Below are 23,141 nucleotides of genomic sequence, written 5' to 3'. Positions count from 1 at the left end.
CAATGAAGAGCCTTTGGGTAGCACGGAGAGTAAGTAAGTGGAAGAACTTGGGGAAGGCTAAAAAAGTCTAAGGTACATTCTTCTGCTTTCACGGGGCTGTGGGGGTAAATCAGCGATGAACAGATTCCCACCAGTGGGGGAAACTCAGGCTATTTACTCCTGTAAAAAAACGATGCTGGAGCCAAATTGCCATTAAGGAGGGAATCAGCATCTGTGGTTGCTAAGGACTTTTTTCTTCCCCTCCCCTTTTAATATTTTTGGACCTGATCTGGGGGGAAAAAGAAATAAGCTCCTTGTATGGGAATTGGGAGAAGAGTCTCAGGACAACAGCAAGAAAGGGAGGAAAATCTAAACAAGATAGAGTAGGTGTAGATGAGAAAGCCTTTCTTTACCCTGTGACCCCAGCACCAAAGCACTGCAAAGAAGTCTTTCATTTTCAGAGACCTGGAAGCAGCTGATTAGAAGAGGAAAGAGGCAGTGGTGTCTAAAAAAGGATAGAATTGGGAATGCTTATCCAAAACCATGCCAACCTCTTTCTTTAATGATTGTGCCTACGTTAGATTTTCCCCATGGATTGCCCATTGTCTCCCCTCCTAATTTCCAACACTTCCTGTTTTCATTTGAGCAGGAAATGCCAAAAGGAGCTTCCCTAACATGGTTCTTCTTTCAGGTCTATTGCCAAGTTTTTATCGTTTTAATTCTGGGGACAGCTAGCCAGATTGTGAGCAGTAAACGTTCTATTTACAGGATCGAATTTGTGTGAACACTCAAATTGGTTATTGTTTATCCAGATAGAGCCTCCCATTTTCTGGCTATGATCTGTTTCTGTCTTTTTTTCAGACAATCTAAGAGCAGAACTCATTGAATCCCCCCAGCTGCCAATCCCACACGCTTTTTTTTACAGGAGAGTTTATTTAATTAAAACATCACTCTTATTTTGTTTGTGACAATGTTTTATTTAGAAACTAAACAATTTCAGTTTGACAAATTTAGTTTGAATTGTCTGGGGGAAGAAGGGGTGTGTTCTCCCCCTCACTTTTTTTTAATTCCTCTTTTCTAGGGAAATATAAGAGGAAAGAATAAACAGGGGAAGCAGAGAAGTAAAAACTTGTAATAATTTTTTTAAACCAATTGTGTCTAGCACCCATAAGATCGTTGTTCTCTGAGGTATATGGTTCTGGTCAGTATTGGAGACAGATGGATTGATTGATTCATAATGACAATTCCTATGTTTCATGAACAGCACGATGGATCTTACACAGCCCTAGTTAATAGATGCAGATAACTATGATGAAAATCAAAAGCTTCTTTTCAGAAAGAAACTATTTTTGGTCTGATGCTTCCACTTTTCTGGCACTCAGATTTGCATGTGTTATAACTGGGATACTCTCACCCTCGTGCCATGCAGTTTCTCTTAATTTCAGAAATGTAATTGTTATTTCTGTGTTTATGAAAGATAAAGGATTTGCAACAATCCTTTGCAGCAAGTGGCATTTGTAAAATTCTTTATAATTATTTATGAAATTATCCAGCATTTTACAGAATGTGCAATAAACAGTTGTATTGAAGCAGGCATAGTAATAATTTCAGTAATATTAAATGTTGCATTGTCAAATAATAATTTCATAAATATGAAGAAAGCATTCACAAGGGGCATCATAATTTAAGATGTTACTAGATTAGTAACAAAAAAAATCCCATATCCTTTTTCTGGGAGACAGATGAAACTTTTAAATCTGGCTGCGAAACTCATGTTTCTTGAAAATTAAAATGAATACTTACATTTAAAAATATATACTATGGAGATAATCTTGGCAGCAAACTGGAAAATAAAAAAATACTAGAAGATCTTTCTTTAGCCTGGACTTGTGCAAGTTTTGCTCTGTTTCAGAAATTTGCCCAGGATCTAAAATAAGTATGCCATAGAAAATGGCCTCCCTTTAAGATGAAAAGATTAATTCTAGAGTGTTGTTTAAAGGGGTCTGAACCAACACATTGGTTTCCCAAAATTTTGGAAATGGTAGATAGTAACTTAATAATACATATCCTCCAAGAATGCTACATAGACATGAAAATTGGGCTGGATATTCCCTAGGAGGAATGGCTTTGGAAGTTTAGTAGCAAACATTAATTAAACTAATAACTGATTCCGTAAGAAGAGCACAGCAGAAGAACTAGAACAGATATTGTAGATGTAAAGTGCAGACTTGAACACCCACAATATATATGTACTCTCTCCTACTTGTACGCACACTGCACACAGAGTAAAAAATAGCTCACAAATACAGTGTGTATCCTACTTTATGTTCTGCTACTGTAAATATTGGCAATGCAGTATCTTCCCTGAATCTCATCACTCGAGCTTGGTGCTGTAGGCTATTGTTCTGTAGCACAGCTCTCAGATGGAGCTATAAAGTCTCAAATGAGAAAGCAAATGTTAACTGTTACTGCGTGTGGACTTCCCAGCAAACCTCCGGGAAAAAAGCATTACAGTCTCCCATGTTGTGGCAGGTGCTGGTTTGGCTGCCAGGATCCATCCCAGCCAGTCATAGATATGGCCTTGAATCTAAGAATCTAATGGACCAGGAGAGGTGAAAGCTCAGTAAAAGTGGGGAAGGCACTATGGCTCAGACTGTGACCCTGCCCTCCATTACAGTGATCTGGCTAACATGGCGTTAACTTTACCCCTTATTCATTAGAATCAGCACATCTCAACCATGCATCGTAGGTCCTATTCTACTAATATAGGCTAAAGCGGTAGCAGCCTATACTTTTGGAGGATGGAGAGCTGAGTTCTGTCTCCGCTGTAGCCTTGACATTTTCATGGCCATAACCACAGCTGTGAAATCTTGAGTGACCATGTTTGTGGGCCCAATGCAGCTCCCACTGAAGTCAATAGAAAGACACCTCTTGACTTCTATGAGAACTGGCTCAGGTCTTATACCTATAACATACTTCAAGGTGTTTTTGAACAGTTTCAGCACAGAGCGCCAACAGGAACCAGGTGACCGACTGAAATAAAGACAGACGAGTTTTCTCCTTTCCTAAAAGATAAACAAGCAGTGTCAATCTAGCTAGGATAGTTGATCAACATACTTTTATAAAGACTTCACAACAATATGTAAATGGTGAAATTTGCTATGGAAAATGTCTAAGGGCAGGGAGCAGCACTTCTCCAGCTGGATCTATTTTGGGATTTCCTTGATTCCTGAGTGGTTATCATCCCCTAATTCTACTGCATCAACACAGGTGCCTTTTATGCTGCCATTTCCTTTTGAGTATGTTTGCATGACACTTTGCCTGCATAATACACCAATATGAGGCACTTAACAAGAGCGAATAACTTTAATCTGGGGGAAATGTATGGCTTAAGTGCTTTTAAAAGGCTGGAATCACTCACTGCCTGCATACTAGTTCTTTTTAGATATTACAGCCATTAGATATAATTTTCCTCTTTTTGAAGAAAGATTAGCATGTTCTCTTTGTCAATCAGTTTCTTGACCTTTGTTCCATCAGTTTATCTAAGGACAAAGCCACTCTCCTTTGGTGCCCATGATTTTCAGACCCTCCTTCATATTTGATCATAAAAGCTGTGTTTGAAATAGAACTGTGAAATGTATATAACAACAACTTCTCCTGGTGGGAATGTAGAGCTCTTTACAAAACTACTGTAAGGATTCACTTCCCACAAGGCTGAAATGCAGTCATCCGTGGGGCAGAGTTGTTAAGATGCACACAACAAACCTACACAACAGTTTAGGACAGGAAACAGAACTTATTTAAAACTACGTAGGTAGGGGGAATCCAGGAAGGCACAGTATAATTATCCAACAATATAATTGTTACAACACAGCAAAATATGAGCACAAAAGGATTGTTGATGTTACAATCATTCAAAATGCCACGCACTGGATTACTTCTTGTAACACTGAATTAGAGGTCCCCCATGTAAGTATTGGTCAGGTTAACCTCTGCTTAATTTGTGAAGTTAGACTTGCAGATTACTACAGTTCTAGCAAAGAAAGCTGCCCTTGGGCTGATAGATACAGACCACTTAGTCACTTTTGATAACCATCAAAATTAGAAAAAATGAGCAGTCCTGTGGCACCTTAAAGACTAACAAATATATTCTGTCATGAGCTTTTGTGGGTAAAACCCACTTCTTAATTAGATGAGTTACTTATCTGATGAACATAAGAACATAATTATAAGTAACTCATCTGATGAAGTGGGTTTTACCCACAAAAGCTCCTGATAGAATATATTTGTTAGTCTCTAAGCTGCCACAGGACTGCTCACTGTTTTTTAAAGTTACAGACTAACACAGCTACCACTCTGAGACTTTTTAGCCAAAATTAAGGTTTTTTTCCCCAGTTTTTGACAATACCCACATCTGCTGCATCAGCACTCACTTCTTGTAAACTCATAGATGAAGTCCAAAGAAGCTTTCACTATCTCCACAGTAGTGTGACCTATCACAGCACAGCAATATTTGTCAGAACCCATCCACCACAGGCAGATCTGCTCCAGCATGCATACCACAATAACTGCATTCCGTGAGGATGCTTGTTCACAGAGTGCCTGGGCAATTAGAAGGACTAGTTTCAGTGTGTAGCGCAGTATGCCTTAATAATGGCACCCTAGGGGCTGTAAATTATGCACAAAATCTGTAAACACACACCTCTGCATATTCTGTTGTCTGAGAGAAATGAGTAAGGTGTCAAAACTCAGAGGTGACAAAATAAGGAACGGTGTCCAACCCCCAACCCAGATGGGAACAAAACCAGCCTTTGCCTCTAAAGGTGAACAGGAATACTTTAGAAAACCTCCAACAACCAGTTCTAGGTATGACCATGGTGCCTTATCATATCGTACTTCCCAAAAACATGGACATATTTTATTTTCAGTGTGCTTTTCCAACCTAAACCACAGCCCCAAGAACCTGAACTTTCCTTGCAGAAGTTGATGGGCTCATAACTGCAACCCTTTTCTAGTTTCTTGTAGTTTAAAGCTGCAAAGTAGCAAAAATTAAATGACTGCTAATCAGAAAATAAATGAAATTATTTTCCCCAGGAAAAAGTGAGATTATATTATTCATTCCTCAATCATGGAATAAAGCACATTGACTCCATTACATATGTAGGAACAGGAGAAGGGCTTATAACTCAGCCTCTGATTTACCTGGGCACTTAGAAGCTGCTTCATTGTCACATATTCTTTTCTGCTCTTCTCTTCACTGCATGGGAGTTTTAATTTCCTATCTCATGGGAGCCAAACAGCTCCTTAGGCACATAAAACACTCTCAGAACAATAGACCAGAGTTACAAGGTGTACTCCCTGTGTTCCTCCTTAGAGCCAGGCCATGGAACCCTGCTTTGTAGTTTGCACAGGTGTTGCACATTACCAGCTTTTAGCTAGCAAAGTTGACTGAGAGTTCTAACCACAGAGAGCTGCTGGGCAGGAGATCCTTGTGAAGCAACAGAAGAGAGAGCTCAGGATCAAATAGGTAATGGCCCTATTGATACTTATTTAAGGAGTGAAAAGACTTTACCTTCTGCAAGGCTTTTGTGGGAACCTAAAGCCTGGGGACAAGATACAGCCCCTAAGAACCTCTCCTCCAGCATTGGGGAGCCTGTGCTGGCATGCCAGCCACCCCACTGCAAGGCTGGAGCAATCTACTAGGCTGGGCTCCAGTATGCAAGGGGAATATGAAGCTGTTGAAGTAATGAGCTCAGAAGCTCACTTGAACTAACCCCACACAAGTTGTTTGGCATCCTCTGTTTTTGTGGGGGTTGTTATGCTGGCATCATAGAATCATAGAATACTAGGACTGGAAGGGACCTCGAGAGGTCATCGAGTCCAGTCCCCTGCCCTCATGGCAGGACCAAATACTGTCTAGACCATCCCTGATAGACATTTATCTAAACTAATCTTAAATATCTCCAGAGGTGGGGATTACACAACCTCCTTGGGCAATTTATTCCAGTGTTTGACTACCCTGACAGTTAGGACCTTTTTCCTAATGTCCAACCTAAACCTCCCTTGCTGCAGTTTAAGCCCATTGCTTCTTGTTCTGTCCCCAGAGGCCAAGATGAACACGTTTTCTCCCTCCTCCTTATGACACCCTTTTAGATACCTGACTAAGTGACAAGATGCCAAGTTACTGAGCCTTTAAGATAGGCTGAGCCCGAGTGGGCTTGCATGGGATTAGGACTGGAGAGGCAACCAGGAATCCATCTTTGGAAGCAGACCTAGACCTCCATGCTCCTCCTCACAGATGTAGTCCTAGCAGATATTAAGTTGTGGCTATGAGTACAAACTTCACAGGTCATGTGCCTTGTGTGCACAGCATGCTTCCAAACTAAACATCCACCAAGGCATCTCCAGCAGCTCTAACTTCCCAAGCAGGGCCCCACAGAAACCTTCGGAGTGCCCTGACATACTAGGGTGACATCTAGGGTTGCCAGGTGTCCGGTTTTGAACCGGACAGTCCAGTATTTGAGCTTTCTGTTCGGGAAACAAATTGAGAAAATACAAATGAGACAATAGAAATGTCTGGTATTTTCTACATACCACATAATGTAGACTGTGTTGTAATGTCAAGTGTGTCTAGTATTTTTGTTGAAATCATCTGGCAACCCTAGACATCGCTGTCTGGGTGGCAGGAGCAGTGGTAAACCAGAGAGGGGGAAGGTGCACCAAGCAACCCAACCCTTAAAAAGGGGCCACACTTTTCCAGCCCTTCTATATGTGCTTCTGTGTCATTTCCCCTCCCCCCGTGTTTATGTTTTCCCTCTTGACTTGTGTGTGTCCCCCTCCCTTTTTTTGGTCCCTTTCTCCACCTCTTTCTTTGTCCAAAATGTTTGCTGTTTTCTGTTGTAGCCACACTCCTTTTCCCCCTTTGTCCTAGTCTGCCCCTCCCCCTTCCCCATATCTTTTGTTCTGTGAACCTGCCAGCTTTTCATATGCAGATGAGGAGTATACTGAAGGTGGAGTGGGGGGGAGGGTGAGTTTGTGGTTGTCAGCCTCCATATGAGAGAGTTAAGGGCCGTGGGGTTTGGGGGGGGGGGGGCACTGAATGAGCCAAAATGCCTTTTTCAGAGACCTTGGGAGTGGCTTATCTAGCTACTAGGACATTAGCAACACAAGAGCAGCAGCAAACGAGCTATGCTGTTGTCAGGTGCACATATAAATTAGCCCCCTAATTACACCATGTTCACAATTACACTGCATTAATCACTCTAGAATGCTAATACCACTTCCCCCCCACCACCCCCAGTCTCTGTGCCCATGAAGAGAGGCCCCCCACTGCCACTCAGTACAAAGGTTTTGCTTGAGAATTAGCAAGAACTATTATGATATGTTTTTCTTTCATTTTGAGGTTGGGCAGTGCCCGTTGAAATGACAATAATTAACCCAGCTGCAAAATATGGCAAGCTGAGCAAATCCCTGTCATTTCCCTGAATGGGAGGCATTTGTGGGAGACTAATAAGGGCCTTTTGGGGGGTGGGGTGGGGGTGCTGTTGTTGTGTTTCTGGCATTGTGATTGCAATCACAGATGCTGGCAGAGAATGAAGTTTTTAGTCCTGAACTCACTGCTGCCTCTTATGCCCCTCCAAAGCTGGTGTTTAATGAGCCTCACTCAGCAGCAAGTATCAATTAATACTCAACCACCTTGGCTCCGGCTGAGTCCCTGCAAAGCCATTGAGTTAAAGAAATAATAAGTGGAGAGCAAACCCTTGTGTAATCCTTCACCACAGGGCAGCCACAACAAACTGGGACTCTGCTGTTAAGTCAGACTTGTCTAATTCATGATGTGGCCCTCCATTCTGTTCTCCCTGCATAGCCCGTAAATAGTTCCGCCCCTAAGCCATCTGTAATATTTCAGATGGCTTATTTCTGAGGCATGCTGAGCGAAGGAAAGCTAAAGCCCTCCTGTATGTAAATGGGAACCTGTGCAAACGCACTCAGGAGCTCTGGGGAACGAGCAGCTGTGATTTGCCAAGCCAACCAGAAAATTAAAAAGATTGTTTTACAAACATGCAGAGGAGGAGCGTGTGTGGCAGCCCTTGGCATGCGCAAGGCTGGCGTTGGTTTCCAGACTGAGCCAGGATGCTTGGCCTGATTCTCAGCTGGCAGAGGCTGCTGTAAATAAGGCGTGACTGCATTGTAGTTATGCCGGTGGATGGAGTATCATTGCCTCTCCTATCCCTTATGACAGGGAGAGAGTCACATCTTTGCGGCTGCTTTTGTTGTCAACATAGAGTCGAGGGGCTTTAAGCAGCTCGATGGAGGATAATGTGTCTGAGATTTTTTCCCCTTCCCAGGCTCAGAGGGAAGATTAAGGCCCTTTTGTGAGTCTTTCCCATTCCCTGGTTTTGTTAGTGAGAAGAAATCAGGGCCCAGCAGTAGATTTTCTGCACCGGGTGTGGGGAAGAGGGACAGCACATCCCCTGGAGCATTACCACACAGCACATGGCTGGGTCTCCAAGTAGTCACTTTTGCCTAAAACACATACTGCTGCTATCATGAATTCACATGCTGTAGGCAACACAATCCTAGGGGAATGTATCACCTTCACCTCTGGTAAGCGGGTGTGCCGGACTGTGCAGCTGAGGAATTAGGATAGGACTTTATGCTTTCAGCTCTGTAAATTCAAGCCCTATCGCAGGGGTGGGGAACCTTTTTTGGCTTAGGGGCTGCTGACCCACAGAAAAATCAATAGGGGACCACACAAAAGTGAGATGCAGAAACCCCTGTCCCTGTACACACACACACACACACACACACACAGTTGCCAGGTGTCCAGTTTTCACCCAGACAGTCCGGCAATTGCATCTTCTGTCTGGTAAAAAAAAACACAGAAAACACCGGACATGTAAAATGTCTTTTGTTTTCTGTTTCTCAGCCGGAAGGCTGGTGCAGTGATCCCCCCCCTTTATTTTTTCTGCTTAACAAGTTTGGTCTCCCCTCCCTCCCCCCCCTTTTTTTTTGCTCAACCAATTTTTTTCCCTGCCATGGTCCAGGATTTTTTTGTGAAATTATCGGACAACCCTACACACACACACCACAAAAACCCTTTACCTCATTGACGTGGCCCCCAACTGAGAAGCAGAAACACACTCTCCATAGTCCCCTCACACATCAGGCTAGTAGATTTTGTGGGTCTTCACCTACTCAGGCATGGGGCCAAAAATGAGGGGTTCACTGTGTGGGAGGGAGCTGCGAGGAAGAGGGCTTGGAGACTGGGTCCTGGGTGGCAGGGTGCAGGAGTGGGCTGAGCGTGGGAAGAGTAGGCAGCAGTGGTGGAAAAAGTACCCAAAAAAGTTACTTAAGTACAAAAGTATCACATCTTAATTGTACTCAAGTACCCAGAAGTAAAAAATAGCCAGCCTATGGAAATCTATGGTTAACCACCCAAGTTATCATAGGTCACATATTTCTCATACATATGTATACACACAATATGCATGTACATATATGCATATATATACACAGTACCTGTGGGTGTGTATGTATATGTGGATGTATATATGTAATATATAGACACACACTATACATTTATATTTCAAATCTGGAATATAAATGCAGTTGGAGCTTTCATTTATAAAGCTAAAAAGAGTGACCAAATTAAATACAGGAGTCAAATTACAGAAATGTATTTATTTTGTTGACATTCACAAGCATCCATTTTTAGCATTTTAGAATTGTAATGATTAATTATAAACACATTTGTTCAACCTTATAAGCAATTGATTTTCAAAAATAATCAGAGTCAAGCCTTGCTCTCATAGGACAAAATAGGAGTCCAGCAACACTGAAGAGTCTCCCACGGGTAGCTGAGGAGGACAGAGGTGTATTGGGCCTGATGGACACTCCTCTGGAGTGTAGGAAAGGACCGCAGCAGATCCATGGTGTCTGCTGAGCAGACTGAATACCCATAAAGTTGCCTTGTAGTTTCATTTGTGCAAGAGGACTTCACTTAAGCAAAGCAGTCTTCTTCATCAGAGGAGGCCAATGACCTACAGAAAAATCAGTTGGGGACCACCCAAGTGAGAGGCAACCCCCACCCTCCCAAAAAAAACAAAAAACTCCAACCCTCACTGATGTGCCCCCCCCCCCCAACTGAGATACTTCACTCCCCTGGTGCTCCAGCCCCAGGGTGGGGAGAAGAGACAGGGAGGACCAAGCTTCTGGGCTTCCCACATGCCATCTTAGCTCTTTTGGGGTCCCTGGGTTAGCAGATTTTGTGAGCACCCCCCCAGCTCTAGGGTGAAGCCAAAATGAGGGGTGCCGTGTGCAGGAGGGTGCTGCCAGGGAGTTGGATAGGGAGGGGGGTGACGGTGGGAGGTAGGGTGCTGGAGTGGGCTGGGAGTGGAGATTTAGGAGCGAGCTGAGGGTGTGGTGTCTGAAAGAGTGGGAGGGTGCAGGAGTGCACCTATGCTGGGAGAGCTGAGTGGTGATGGGGGGGGGGGGGCATAGGGAGCAGCAAAGAAACCTTCCCACGAGTGGTTTCCAGCACCTCATTCCCCCCGCCGGGGGGAGGGTGAGCAGCTCCGCGCTTCTTCTCCCCCACACCCTGGATCCGGCCCACGAGGCGGGGGGCTCTCCACCCCTGCACAGATCCTGGTTTCAAAAGAAAACCTTTTTGCAGCAGCTATTAAAAGGCTTCTTCATTGGCAGGGTCATCATCCTTGTTGACTGGTGGATTTAAAAAAAAACAAAACAAAACAAAAAAACCCCACACCAGTTACTGCATGCCGATTGGATGCTTTGCGCATGCGTCTGTGCTTTAATGAATCAGAATGCCGGCTTGCACAGCTGTCAGTGGGGTGATGAAAGTAGTGAGTATCTAAGTGCTTCCAGAAATGGTAGTGGAGTAAAAAGTAAAAAATTTTCTAAAAAACCCCACCTGAGCAAAAAGTCGAAGTGTCACAACCATTACATTACTCAAGTAAAGTACAAATACTGAAAAAAAATGTAGTGTAACGAAGTATTTCTACTTACTTACATTCCACTTCTGCTAGGCTGGATGTAGGGTCTGGGCAATGAGGGGGCGGGGTGCTTACCTGGCGCAGCCCCCCAGGGATGCACGTGGCTCAGTGTCCCCTGCCGTTCCCAGGCACTGCCCCCTGCTGCTCCTTTGGGCCCATCAGCACTGTGTGGGAAAGTTTCCAGGCAGCACTTTGCTGTGCTTTCATTTCCCTAGCGAGGGGGGGGGGAGCAACAGTGTACAGAACTGCTTCTTCTCCCGCCCCACCAGGCAGAACCTGTGGGTCAGATCCAGCCCCAGGCTTGCCTGACTCTGTCCCGTGAGGCTTGTGGCTCCTCCCTGCCAAATCCAGCCCCATGGGGAGAGGGAAGGGTGGCTGCAGGGCAGGAGTGCCAGCACTGACTCCCACATGCTGGGGATGTGAGGGAGAACCCCAACCCTTGGGAGCCAGATCCAAGCAAGCCATGGGCCAGATTTGGCCCCTGGGCCTTACATTTCCCACCCCTGCTCTATCACTTGACCTAAAGAAGCACTTTCTTAACCTGGAGTAGCAATAGCTCTTATCTTTCGAGATCCTTCCAGTTCTAGTGTTCTACAATTCTGTGTATAAGGTGCATAGCAATGCTAGGGAAATAAGAGTAAGCTTGAGGATTTGGGGATGCTTATAGGGCCCTTCGCCTCTACTTCCTCTTAGGGCTAAGAGTGCTTCTTGCAGAGGGTTAGAAGAATTCACTGTCTAATTTAATGAAATGTCTTAAATGTCAATTTAATCACAGTATTTAGGCCATGGTCACTGCATTCAAATTGATAGCTGCAAACATGTTTCCTGAGTGGGCAGTTTCACCACATCCTTATTAAGGCAGAAAAAAAATCACCCCTGTATTAATCAGCAAATGTATTATGATCAACTGGTCTCCATTACCCAGGTGCTAATCCTCCAAATCCTGAACAAGGTTATCAACTTCTCCACTGATGGGCTCCTTGCCCCTCCTCTCCTGGTGCAACTTAAGAAAATTCACCCTTTTGAGTCAGTGGCTTATTTAGGATTTCCTGGGCACAGAGCACTCCACAATTTAATGACCCAATGTTATTTCGAGTTGCTGTTTTAGTAACAAATGTAAATCTGATGGTTGTCTGGGATGTGTTAGTGCCTTGCCGAGTCCATGTCCAACATGCATCCCATTACCTAGCAATTTACTTATGTTCATGGCCCCTAGCATCAGACTGAGCACCTTCCAGACAGGACATTTATCCTCACGATGCAAAGGAGGAAACAGTTATTACCCGGCCCCTCTGTGCAGCTGGGGAACTGAGGCACAGGTGGATTAAACAACTTGCCAAAGTCTGAAACAAGTAGACTGAGGCAGGAATAGCACCTAGATCTCCAGAGTCCCTCCCACTACTACAACTTCTATTAATTTATTTGTACCAGGGCAGCACCTAGAGGCATAAGCTAAGATCATGAGCCCATTGTACTAAGTTCTGCACATGCTCATGGTGAGGTAGCTTTCGCCAAGGAGAGCTTACACTACTGTTGTGATCTCATCAGCTTTCTTTGGCAATTATCAGCCTGGGCAGGGCGCTCACCCCAAACCCCCTAGCCACTCCCAGATTTATTTTCCTCTAGAAATGTTTGATCTGTTTGTCTTCCCCCATGAGAAGGTTTGCACCCTTTCCCTTCTAGGGAAGTGGCTTGACCTCTAACCTTATTTAGCCTTTGGCAGGCAAAGTGCTATTTGAGAGAGCTTATAAAATATGCATAAGGTCTGTGACCTAGTCTATAAAAGTCCTGTACTGCCTGGGGCAATGCCTCTGGTGAGCTCAGAGACTGCAGGTTCCTGTTTCAGAAAAATCAAATGTCAAAAGCAAATTCATTCAAGAGCAGCTTTCCTCCCTCCTTCCCTCTAAGAGCATCCCTCCGTTTCCCTTTGGAGGTGCTGAACACAGCACAAAGCATGTTTATGCATTTATATCTCCTTCTCAAAGCCCAGTGTCGCTGCACTCGAACAAAGGCAAAAATGCTCTCTCTTCCTTAGGAACCGGATGGCTGTGGAAATTGCATTTCAATTCAGAAAGCGCAAAGGAAACATCCTCCTGCTGCACCTGGGAGAGGTGCTGTCACCAGGACACAAAAGTGCTGTTTTCGGCCTTGGCAGCATTAGCAGGTAAAATGTGTAACCTGAGACAAGCCATACAGCCCATAGGGACTTAGTTAATGAACGCATTGGTATCTGGTGCCTCTATTGCTCCTTTCATCCGACACACTCAAAGTACTCCAGAAATGTCAGTTAAATCTCCCAGCACCCAGGTTAGTGCCATTATATTTTACAGAGTGGGATGCAGTGACACAAATAACTGGCTGAGGTAGTAGGCAAGTGGAGAACTGAACCCTAGGGGAAGAAAATGTCCCTCCACTGCAGGAATTAGTGACTGATATTCTCCCCCTTCTGAGAGCAGGAGGTTAGATGAGATGGTCATGGTGGTCTAGCCCCATTCCTGCCTCCTATGCTCTCCTCCCTCCCCCTCCACCATTTCTCATTTCCAGCAACAGTTTAAAATTGTGTTGGGAGAGGGACAGGTGGAATAGGATGATGAACCCGTGGGTTCCACAGCAAAAGTGGGTTTTAGCTGTCAACTTAAGGTAGGAATGTGGAAATCTCTAAAGGGCAGCTAGAAGGAGGATGAAAGTGGTTGGCTTCTAGTCTTAAAAGAGCAATAATTGTAATACTGAAGCTGAGCAAATGCATGGCTTTAAAAATATAGTTTTCAGAAGATGTGAAATGCTATTGATTGTGTATTTAAACATGCTGCAGATTGGAAAATCCATTTTTCCTATTTATGCACTGCCCAGAGAGAGAACCAATCCTTCCATGCGCCTCCAAATCTGTGCTCCCCGCCCTCCTAGGCATAGATAATATGGGAGATGTTCAGAAACACCCTGCCCCACCTCCTCCATGTGGACATAATTACAAAGCTTTGAAAACTTCCCCTGAGTAGGTCGGGGTGACAAGAAAAATGAATGTTTTATTGAGGAAATAACATGATATAATTACACACATCTCCTGCACTTGGCACACAGACAAGGAGACTGATTTTCAAAAGCAATAAAGGTGAAATGGCTGGCATAAAACTTCTGTAATCAAATGTAAAAATAATAGCACAGTTCATTAAGAGCAAGACGAGCTAATGGAGATGGTGTTCTTAATTATCAAATACAGCCATGGATTTAATTTTTACCTGAATCATTTAAACTTGGTCGTTCTCCCTGCACTCCCATTTTCATAGATGCTGTGCCGCAGGGCAACATTGAGCATTTGTAATTGGATTCCATCCCTGGAGTTAATTATAAAGAGACAATAAAAACTGCTTGGCTTCTATTTTCGTAACTATTACTTTGAGTTAAAATCCTTTGTTTGGAGATAGATATTTGTAGCTTTAATTTAACATGAATGTTTATACAAAGACATGTTACACACACACACACACACACACACACACACACACACACACACACACACACAATATTGTATGTGTGAGATTGTGCCTTGGGGGAGCACCCTGTCACCCCCATATTTCTCATCTGTATGTAACTGATATTATATATTAAGCATGCCATGTGAAGTATCAGGGAAATATTATAATCTGCTGAAATCTATTTCTTTATCTAAATATGAGTATCATTAATGCATGTAAAATTATAAGAATTGCATTGGATGGAGTTTCACCAAAATATGGTGTTAGTTTGAGATACTAGCTCTACAGAGATATAGCAAGGGAGGAAGCCAACCCCAGGGTAGGTGGGGTCGAACAGACATCACTAGCTATTGTCCGGCAAAGGAGCTATCATGCAGCAACTCACCTGCAGGAGTCCTGTATTTTAAAGAAATCTTAGAGGCAGTAGGAACAAACCATCTCAATGTGCAGAACGAACAGCAAATATGGCAGGCTTGGTTAACACAGAAATCTTCGGTGACCCTAGATAACAAAAAGGAAGCATACAAGAAGCAGAAATTTGGACAGATGATCGGGGGCAGTATAAAAACATTGCCTGAGCATGCAGGGGTATAATCAAGAACGGTGTTTCTCAATCAGTGGTACGAGTACCTTTAGAGGTACTCGAGAGAAGTCAGGGGAGGGATACATCAACACACCTAAAATTTGGAGAAAACTGAAATTAAGTTTTATAGAGCTTTATTTTTGTACTTTTTACACCCAAAAATTTCATCGCCCACCCCGCTACGATTAAGTTGTTTAAACAAATGTGTTGCAATGGCAGAAGGAAAGTGTGCGTGTCTGAAAACAATATATAAGGTATTGGGGGCACTTATATATTTAAAAAAAGGGATACTTTATTAAAAGAGGTGAGACACCCTGATCAAGAGACCAAAGTGCAATTGGAGTTGCAAGGGGTGGGAAGAACAACAAGGGCTTTGACAGCTGTGTGTGATGGTTGGCACTCACCGCCACAGTGCTTTGTTGGTCACGCCACCGGGAATTAACTCAGACCGCTGCAGGGCACCCCCTTCTGGCTGGTGTCTTGCCCTTCAGCACGCAGTGCTCTTTCCACACTCTAGCTCCACACCCTTGCCACTTCCAGGACTGTGGCTTTCAGGACACTGCCCTCTGGCTGTGCCCATTGCTCAGGTTTCTCACCCCCTTCTGGGGAGATCAGCAGTCCTCAGTCTTGCACTGGCCACTCACAACCAACACCTAGCCCTGCACCTCAGGGGCAAACTGCAGCCTGTAAAGGCCAGGCGCAAATGGTGGCTACATGTTGTGCAAAGGAGGAAGGCAGGTCAGGGGGGCTGGATCCACCCACTGCTCTGCATCCCAGCCCAGGAACTCTCAGGCAGTAGCTTTGTCTTGCCCTCCTTCACTTCTCCCTATTGCATCTTGTTCTCAGGGCCACTTCCCTGTGACCCCTTGCACCAACCTGGGGTGTAAGTTACAGACCAGAGCTTCCCTCTCCACCTCCTCTGAGCTGGCCCATCATAATTCCGTCAAAGGTGCTTCTGCTTCCTTGGAAACCCATCCTGCAGCTTCAGTGGTCAGGAGCCAAATGCCCTCTCAGCGGCTGAGCAGCTGCTTATAACAGGGGCGCTCCAGCAAGCTGCCTTCTAGTTGGCTCCCTAAAAGCCTCTCCCTGATTGGCTGGGGCTCTGTGCAGGGTCCCTCCAGCCTGCTTTAACCTCTTCTGGCCAGAGTGGGGCAGCCCCTTTGCAGCTATGGGGAAAGCAGTGGATGTGATCTACCTTGACTTTAGCAAAGCTTTTGATATGGTCTCGCATAATATTCTTGCCAATGAGTTAAAGAAGTATGGCCTGGATGCATGGACTATATGACGGATAGAAATCTGGCTGGATTGTCCAGCTAAGCGTCTAGTGATCAATGGCTTGATGTCTAGTTGGCCGCTAGTATCAAGTGGAGAACCCCCAGGGTCAATCCTGATTTTGGTCGATATCTTCATTCATTATGTGGCTGATGGGTTAGTTCACACCTTCATCAAATTCACTAAGCTGGGGGCTGGGGGAAGAAGAGGTAGATATGCTGGAGGGCAGGGAGAAGGTATTGGGGGACTGGGACAAAATAAATCTGATGAGGTTCAATAAGAGTCCTGCCCTTGGAATGGAAGAATCCCAAGCACTGTTACAGGCTGGGGACAGACTGGTTAGGCAGCAGTTTGGCAGAAAAGGACCGAGGGATGACAGTGGATGAGAAGCTGGATATGAGTCAACAGCGTACCTTTGTTGCTGAAAAGGGCTGCATGAATAGGAGTATTCTCAGCAAATCGGGGGAAGTGATTATTCCCCTCTATTCAGCACTGATGAGGCCACATCTGGAATACAGTGTACAATTTAGGGCTCTCCCCACCCCCATTAGCGAAAGGATGTGGACAAATTGGAGAGTCCAGCGGAGGGCAACGAAAATGATGGGGGGGGGGGGGGGCGGGCGAGGCTGGGGCATGTGACTTATTAGGAAACGCTGAGTGAACTGGTCTTAATTAGTCTGCAGAAGAGAAGAGTGAGGGGGGATTTGATAGAAGCCTTCAACTTCCTGAAGGGGGGGTTTCAAAGAGGATGGAGCCAGGTTATTCTCAGAGTTGGCAGATGACAGAACGAGGAGCAATGGTCTCAAGTTGCAGTGGGGGAGGTCTAGATTGGATATTAGGAAAAACTATTTCCCTAGGAGGGTTGGTGACGCGCTGGAATGGGTTGCCTAGGGAGGTGGTGGAATCTCCATCCTGAGAGGCTTTTTAAGGCCAAGTTTGACAAAACTCTGGCTAGGATGATTTAGTTGGGATCGGTCCTGCTTGGAATAGGGGGCTGGACTAAATGATTCCCAAGGTCTCTACCAACCCTAAACTTCTGTGATTCTATGAGGCCACACCAAGGGAATTGTTTTACCTTGCCAGAGGACACAGCAGTGCCCACCAGACATGTCTGGGTTCTCCAAATATATAACTACCGCTGGTGGGATTTGAACCTGGGAGCTCTAGAGTTTAGTAGAGGAGTCTCTGCACCTTGAGCTATACAGCCAGCTGGTATTCTGTTAAGGCTGTAAAGCTCTTTTGTTCTTCTCTCTTGCTGTAAGTGGTTTAAGTGCTACTATCTGGGATAATGAACCACACTTGGGCTATGTCTACAATGCCTCCTCTTGCGTCAAAAAAATGCAAATGAGGTGTAGCATGGAATATCGCCACACCTCATTTGCATAATTAATGAGGCTCTGTTTTTGCGCAGGAGGCTTTTGCACAAACAAAACCCTCTTGCGCAAGAGCCATTCTTCCTCTTTTTTTCAGGACTATACAAACCTGTATATTAAGGACTGCAATACCCACTGGAGTGATGAAAAACTGCTTACTTTAGTTGTTGCCCAGGCTAATAGGGCTGAGCAATTAATATCTTTGCACTGCTCATCTTGGCCAGTGCAAGATGGTAGATTGCTGAGGGCCAGCGCTTGGTGCCTTTTTCGTTGGGATTTATGAGTGGCTCTGGGAGCATGCCTGCAAGCTAGCTGGGTAATCACAACTCCTGAAGGGGTTTGCTGCTTGTCCTAGCAAAGCATTGTGAGAGACAGCCCAAGCTGGAGAGTTAAGGGGCACAGCTGCTTCATAGTCCCAGGCTGCACCCCAGGGATCCCGTTACAGAGACAGACAGAAGCATGCCTATGTATAATATGATAGGTGTCAGGTACACAGATTTCGCTGCTCTTCTGGGAGACCGGATTTCCCTAATCAAGAATTTAGCTTCATTAGCCCACAAATAACTTTGCCCTTTCGAAGCTAATGAGCATGTTCTCCCACCCAATCCCACGTGACTTCATTAGTGGAGTAGGGCCCCCAGAATGACTCAGGAGCGGAGACACTCTAAATATGTGTAAGTAGTAGAATGTGATGTTCCTGAGTGGTCTGTAAAGCTGTTTTAACTCGTGCACGGCCATGTAACAATACCCACGCTGGAAAAAGTCTGCATGGGCAGGGAAAGACAGCAGGGCCGAGGTCAGAGAGATGCGCAAACATGCGCCTCACTCCAAACACGTGCATGGTCCCATTGGCCCTCAGGGGGTGCACGTGCTTCAATACTTCACTGGACTGTGGTCCAGATCAATTTTGCACCAGTTACAGCATAGTAAGTGTCTGGTGACTGCTGCCCGTAGTGGGCAGATCTTAGGCCAGCTGTGACTGCTAAACCAGACCACCATGTGCACTAGTCCATTACACCATCTTAGCTCCCTCCTGGTGTTACCTGCACAGATTTCTCTGTCACTCCCACACTTTAGGGACACACTCCTTCACTCAGTTCCTAGGGCTCAAGGTGTAACCTTGTTAATGTAAATACCCACCCGTACCCAATTCCTGGGGCTCAGAGCGTAACTTCCGGAGGGCTTGCAGGATCTTTTACCATTGAAAGAGCCTTACACAGTAATATCCTTACTGGTTATTTATTAGCAATGACCAAGCAAGCAGAATACACATGCTAAGTACACAGTGCCATGATCACCAATCCTGATAATGGCAGGCAAACTTCCCCTGCTGGCCAGGCAAGTTCAGTCTTGTCTGAATCCTGGTTACCGCATGTCACAGTCATTTAGAGAGGTCCTGGTAGCTCTGGTCTTAGGCTGTGTCTTGGAGGTGAGTTCTGCTTCCAGGTCTTTCCTCTTTCTTCTTTCTGTTTCTTGCTTCCTTTTACCTTTCCTGTTGGTCTCTTTCTTGGACCCAAGTTTATATAGTGACACTTGAGTGCTGCTTAGCTATTCCTTAACCAATTATTTTACTAACATACTGTAACAGAATTACCCAGCTGATCCTACCCCTCCACCTTAGTTGATTTACATCTAGCAAACTTAATTATACGGTGAACAGAAACAATTAAAAACCAGACAGAGATCAGACAGGCAACAATAGGAAAGTGAGGACCATAATCATAGAATAAGGATTCCACAAACCCAACTATTAATAAGTAGTTTCTTGCCAGACAACGTGCTATTAAACAAGGTTTTCTTTAGCCGTCTTGAGATCTGTTTCTTTATCTGGTGATAGTGGGTGCCATTAGAATCATAGAATACTAGAGCTGGAAGGGACCTTGAGAGGTCATCGAGTCCAATCCCTTGGCACCTAGACCATCTCTGATTAGGATGGACTCTCCTTCTTAACAGGCTGGTTTGACACCATTTTAATGCACTTTAGATAGACCATGAGCCTGTAACTCCAGGCTTTACAGCTAATGGCCACTGCTTTTCAAGCTGGCTGCAGAGGAAGGCTGTAGGCCTCTCAATATGGCTACAGGCCTTCCAATATGGCTATAAAAAATCATATTGTTACACTGGCATGAGACCCACTGAGCTAGGGAACCAGATGGGCCCCTCTTATTTCCATATCCTTAATAATTTATTCTCAAAAGCCTGAACATGCACATTCCCTCATTTGAAAAGAGTCTTGAAAGCCAAAATGAAAAATATACAGAGAAAACAGATTCTCTCTGATTTCAAAGTAAGCCTTGTGAGTTATTTCTAATGATGCCATCCTGGGAAGAAACGTAGGACTTTCTGGGTGAAAATTTTCTCAGGGAGTAGATGAGTGATGCATTCATTGTGTCACAAAACTATTTGTAAATGCATCAATATCCTTGTGTGGTCATAAGAGCTGGACTAGGAGTTCGGTGCTAGGTATTCCAGAAGTGCCGGTTTGCTCCAAGTCCTTTCATGGCCAGTGCTACATGTTTCCTCCTGGTATCTATGAGAAACACTTAATCCATGAGAGGAACATGCCAGTTATCAATTCTAGGAATTCACCATAACAGGTTACAGTACAGCTCACTCCAGCTTCTAATATCTTATGCTTTAAAGAAAGGTGAAAGCTTTACAGAGTGCACCTGGCCAATGGTGCAAAGATATATATTATTGGGAGAAGGGTAAATTTCCTCTCTCATCCTTCAGACAGTCAACAAGCCTGCAAGGTGCCGCACACTCTGGCCCTGATCCATCAATGCCCTTACGCATGTACTTATCTCTAAGTATGGGAGTAATCTCTCTGATGTTTAGGACATGTTTGACTGCTTTGTTGGGTCATGGCCGAAGTACAGCACGGTGCAGAAGTGAGTTCTGAAGCAGGCGTTCTGAATTCCCTATCCTATGATTAGAAATATGATTAATGATCAGGAATTTATTATTCTCTGCAGTAACACAGTACCATGTGCTGTAGCCAAGTGTGTTCAATGCTTCCCAGATGCTGGGTCAGTCTGGGACTTTTTGTGGGAAATACAATAATAGAATACTGTAAATAGTAATATATATAAGAATAATATAAACAATCAGATTCTACTAATGCCGCATTAGTTTGGAGAGAGTTCACTCATTGTACCTGAATGGAGCTATTCATTATCCATGAATTCATGATTAGGGGAATTAAAATCTACTTGGAATCTCTCCCCCCTCCTCCAGTAGAGAGAAAAACTCTGAAGTTTTATACCTTCTCCCACAATAGTCTTTTAGAATATATTTCGCTGCCTGTCACCAGGAGCTCACGTTAAATGTAAATTACACATGCATTAGCCCTCTACTCATACTAACACAAAAGAATAGTTATTGGAATAAAAGGCAATAGATTTTTGAGTTATTGTTGTCAGTTTTAAACAACCTTCTGATTATCTCCAATTATGTGTCACCCTCTAACTAAGTGTATGTGGAAAAAGAAAGATGTTGGCATTTAAAACCATGTCAGATCACAATTGATGCCATGGTTGTTTTTGATAATTAAAAAATGCCACCTCCATTATCTTGTCTTGATAAGCAGGGATGTTCAGAAACCTTTCTGCTGTTCCTGTGACTGTATGAAACTCAAAAGCAAGTGTTGCATCAGTATGTTCAGAAGGCAAAATGAAAGCAAGCCCAGTGCAAATGGACATGAGGAACACATTGAGTTATGGACAAGAAAACTAAAAATTAGGGAACAGAGTATAAACAAAAAAACCAACAAACAAATCCATGCTGCTGCTATTTCATTAAGACAATAAACCAGTGTTTCTTAAAGAGTATTCAGCAGTACACTGGTGTGCCGTGAGGCAGTCAGAGGTGTGCTGTGGAGAGAACAGAAACAATTCTGCTCCCCTGCCCCCGCAGAGCCCGTAGACAGCTCCCACTGTGGCTGCCCTCCCTCCCCTCCCAGCCCGCAGGACGGCCCCTGTCCCATGGGGCCTCCGGTGCTGCACAGCCCCCTCCTCCTCCACTCACAGATCTCGACGTTTTAAAACTGCCGCCTGCAGGGAACCTGGCTTGGGCTCTGCTGCCCCCCCCACCTGGGGCGCACTTGGGCTCTACTGTTCCCCCCCCAGCTGCAGCATGCTCAGGCTCTGCTGCCCCCCATGCGCTGCTGCTCTCTCTCCCCTGAGCCCCTCTCCAGCCTGTTGGGGAAGTGGCAAAGTTTAATCTGTGGGGGACAGTTGGGGTTTCTACTCCCCCTGTCCTGCCCTGCCAGCGGGAAGCCTGGCCTGGTGCTGAAGCTGTGCTGAGTCCCCCACACTGCATGGGCGGGGGGGGGGGGGGAGGGCTGAGTTCTCCCCCTCCCCGAGGAACTTGTTCCCTGGAGGCTTTCCATGCTGCAACAGGGTGCCAAGCCAGGTACGCATCTCCCCCTCATGCCCAGACTCTGCACCCAAACCCCCCTCAGTCCCCTCCCCCTGCCAAGACCCCGCATTCCCAGCTTGCTCTGACACCCTGCCCCAAGTCCTCGCCTGCACTCTCCCTCCTGCCCCAAGACCCGTTCCTGGCCAGACATTCTGCCCCAAGTCCCCTCTTGCATCCTCCCTCCTGGCCAGACACCCTATCCCAATACCTGTTCCTGGCCAGACATTCTGCCCCAAGTCCCTCCCTCCTGGCCAGACACATGACCTTATTTACCATTTGTTTATTATTATCCTTACTTTTTTGTGGTCTACGTTTTCAGCTCCATGTACCAGACTATCATTAGGGCAGTCTTCCTGGGGGGGTTCGTGGTGCATTTCGACCCCCTGGTCCAGTGGTTTTTGGTGTTCCCCGTAAAAAAAATTGTTTGGTGTTCCTCAGTCTTAAAAAGTTCAAGAAACACTGCAATAAACTTATGTATCCAAACTGCCAAGTGCAGCCATTAGAATTAAGCTAATAGTTTCAGAAATAGCTTGGCATTTATACAGGCAGATGGGCGTGGAGGAGTATAAGGGTTGGTGTTTGGAGATGAGGTACCGAACAGAACCAGGATTATGGGACCAGAGACTAAAGTACTGCAAGATGCTAGCAGATCTGCAGTAATTTTGTTCACCTCACTTAGATCTTTGGGGGGGACATTTCCCTCTTTTTATCCACTGTGTGTCAGCAAGGGCTCACTTTTGCTGTCTTTGGAATTGTTCTCTCTCAGCCTGCTTTCAGGCACAATAGGACTCTCCAAAACCCACATCTCCTCTTTATCATCCGTAAAGTTTGCAGATGATACCAAACTGTTTAGGATAGCCAAGACAGAAGCAGACTGTGAGGGACTCCAAGAAGATCTCACCAAACTGAGTGATTGGGCAACAAAATGACAAATGAAATTTAATGTGGATAAGTGTAAAGTAATGCACATCGGGAAAAATAACCCCAACTATACGTACAGTATGATGGGGGCTAATTTGGCTACTAC

At 45.0% G+C, this 23,141-nt stretch overlaps 3 long non-coding RNA genes across 6 annotated transcripts in view; 1 reads left to right on the top strand and 2 right to left on the bottom strand.

The window, feature by feature from the left end:
• Positions 1 to 5,352, bottom strand: part of LOC142820877 (uncharacterized) — a 32,623-nt gene extending 27,271 nt beyond the window's left edge. Inside the window, exon 1 of the long non-coding RNA XR_012897827.1 lies at positions 5,182 to 5,352. This is a non-coding gene — a long non-coding RNA (uncharacterized LOC142820877). The remainder of the gene's footprint in view (positions 1 to 5,181) is intronic.
• A 28-nt stretch (positions 5,353 to 5,380) lies between these two features.
• LOC142820873 (uncharacterized) overlaps positions 5,381 to 23,141 on the top strand; it is a 32,649-nt gene continuing 14,888 nt past the window's right edge. The window contains exons 1-2 of the long non-coding RNA XR_012897824.1: positions 5,381 to 5,506; positions 13,030 to 13,158. This is a non-coding gene — a long non-coding RNA (uncharacterized LOC142820873). The remainder of the gene's footprint in view (positions 5,507 to 13,029; positions 13,159 to 23,141) is intronic.
• On the bottom strand, positions 9,655 to 16,043 carry LOC112546805 (uncharacterized). Of its 4 annotated transcripts, none has more exons than XR_012897821.1 (6): positions 15,927 to 16,043; positions 14,853 to 14,968; positions 14,231 to 14,326; positions 11,070 to 11,205; positions 10,523 to 10,701; positions 9,655 to 10,022 (listed from the first exon to the last, which is right to left on the bottom strand). It is a non-coding gene; the product is annotated as an uncharacterized LOC112546805 (long non-coding RNA). The 4 variants fall into 4 exon arrangements; XR_012897820.1 differs by having other exon boundaries at positions 11,070 to 11,158; XR_012897822.1 differs by having other exon boundaries at positions 10,523 to 10,626; positions 11,070 to 11,158.

This window comes from Pelodiscus sinensis, chromosome 27 (genome assembly GCF_049634645.1).
Source record: "Pelodiscus sinensis isolate JC-2024 chromosome 27, ASM4963464v1, whole genome shotgun sequence".
Classification (NCBI taxonomy): domain Eukaryota; kingdom Metazoa; phylum Chordata; order Testudines; family Trionychidae; genus Pelodiscus; species Pelodiscus sinensis.
Note: the sequence above shows the minus strand (reverse complement) of the source record. Positions and strands in the feature narration are given on the sequence as shown.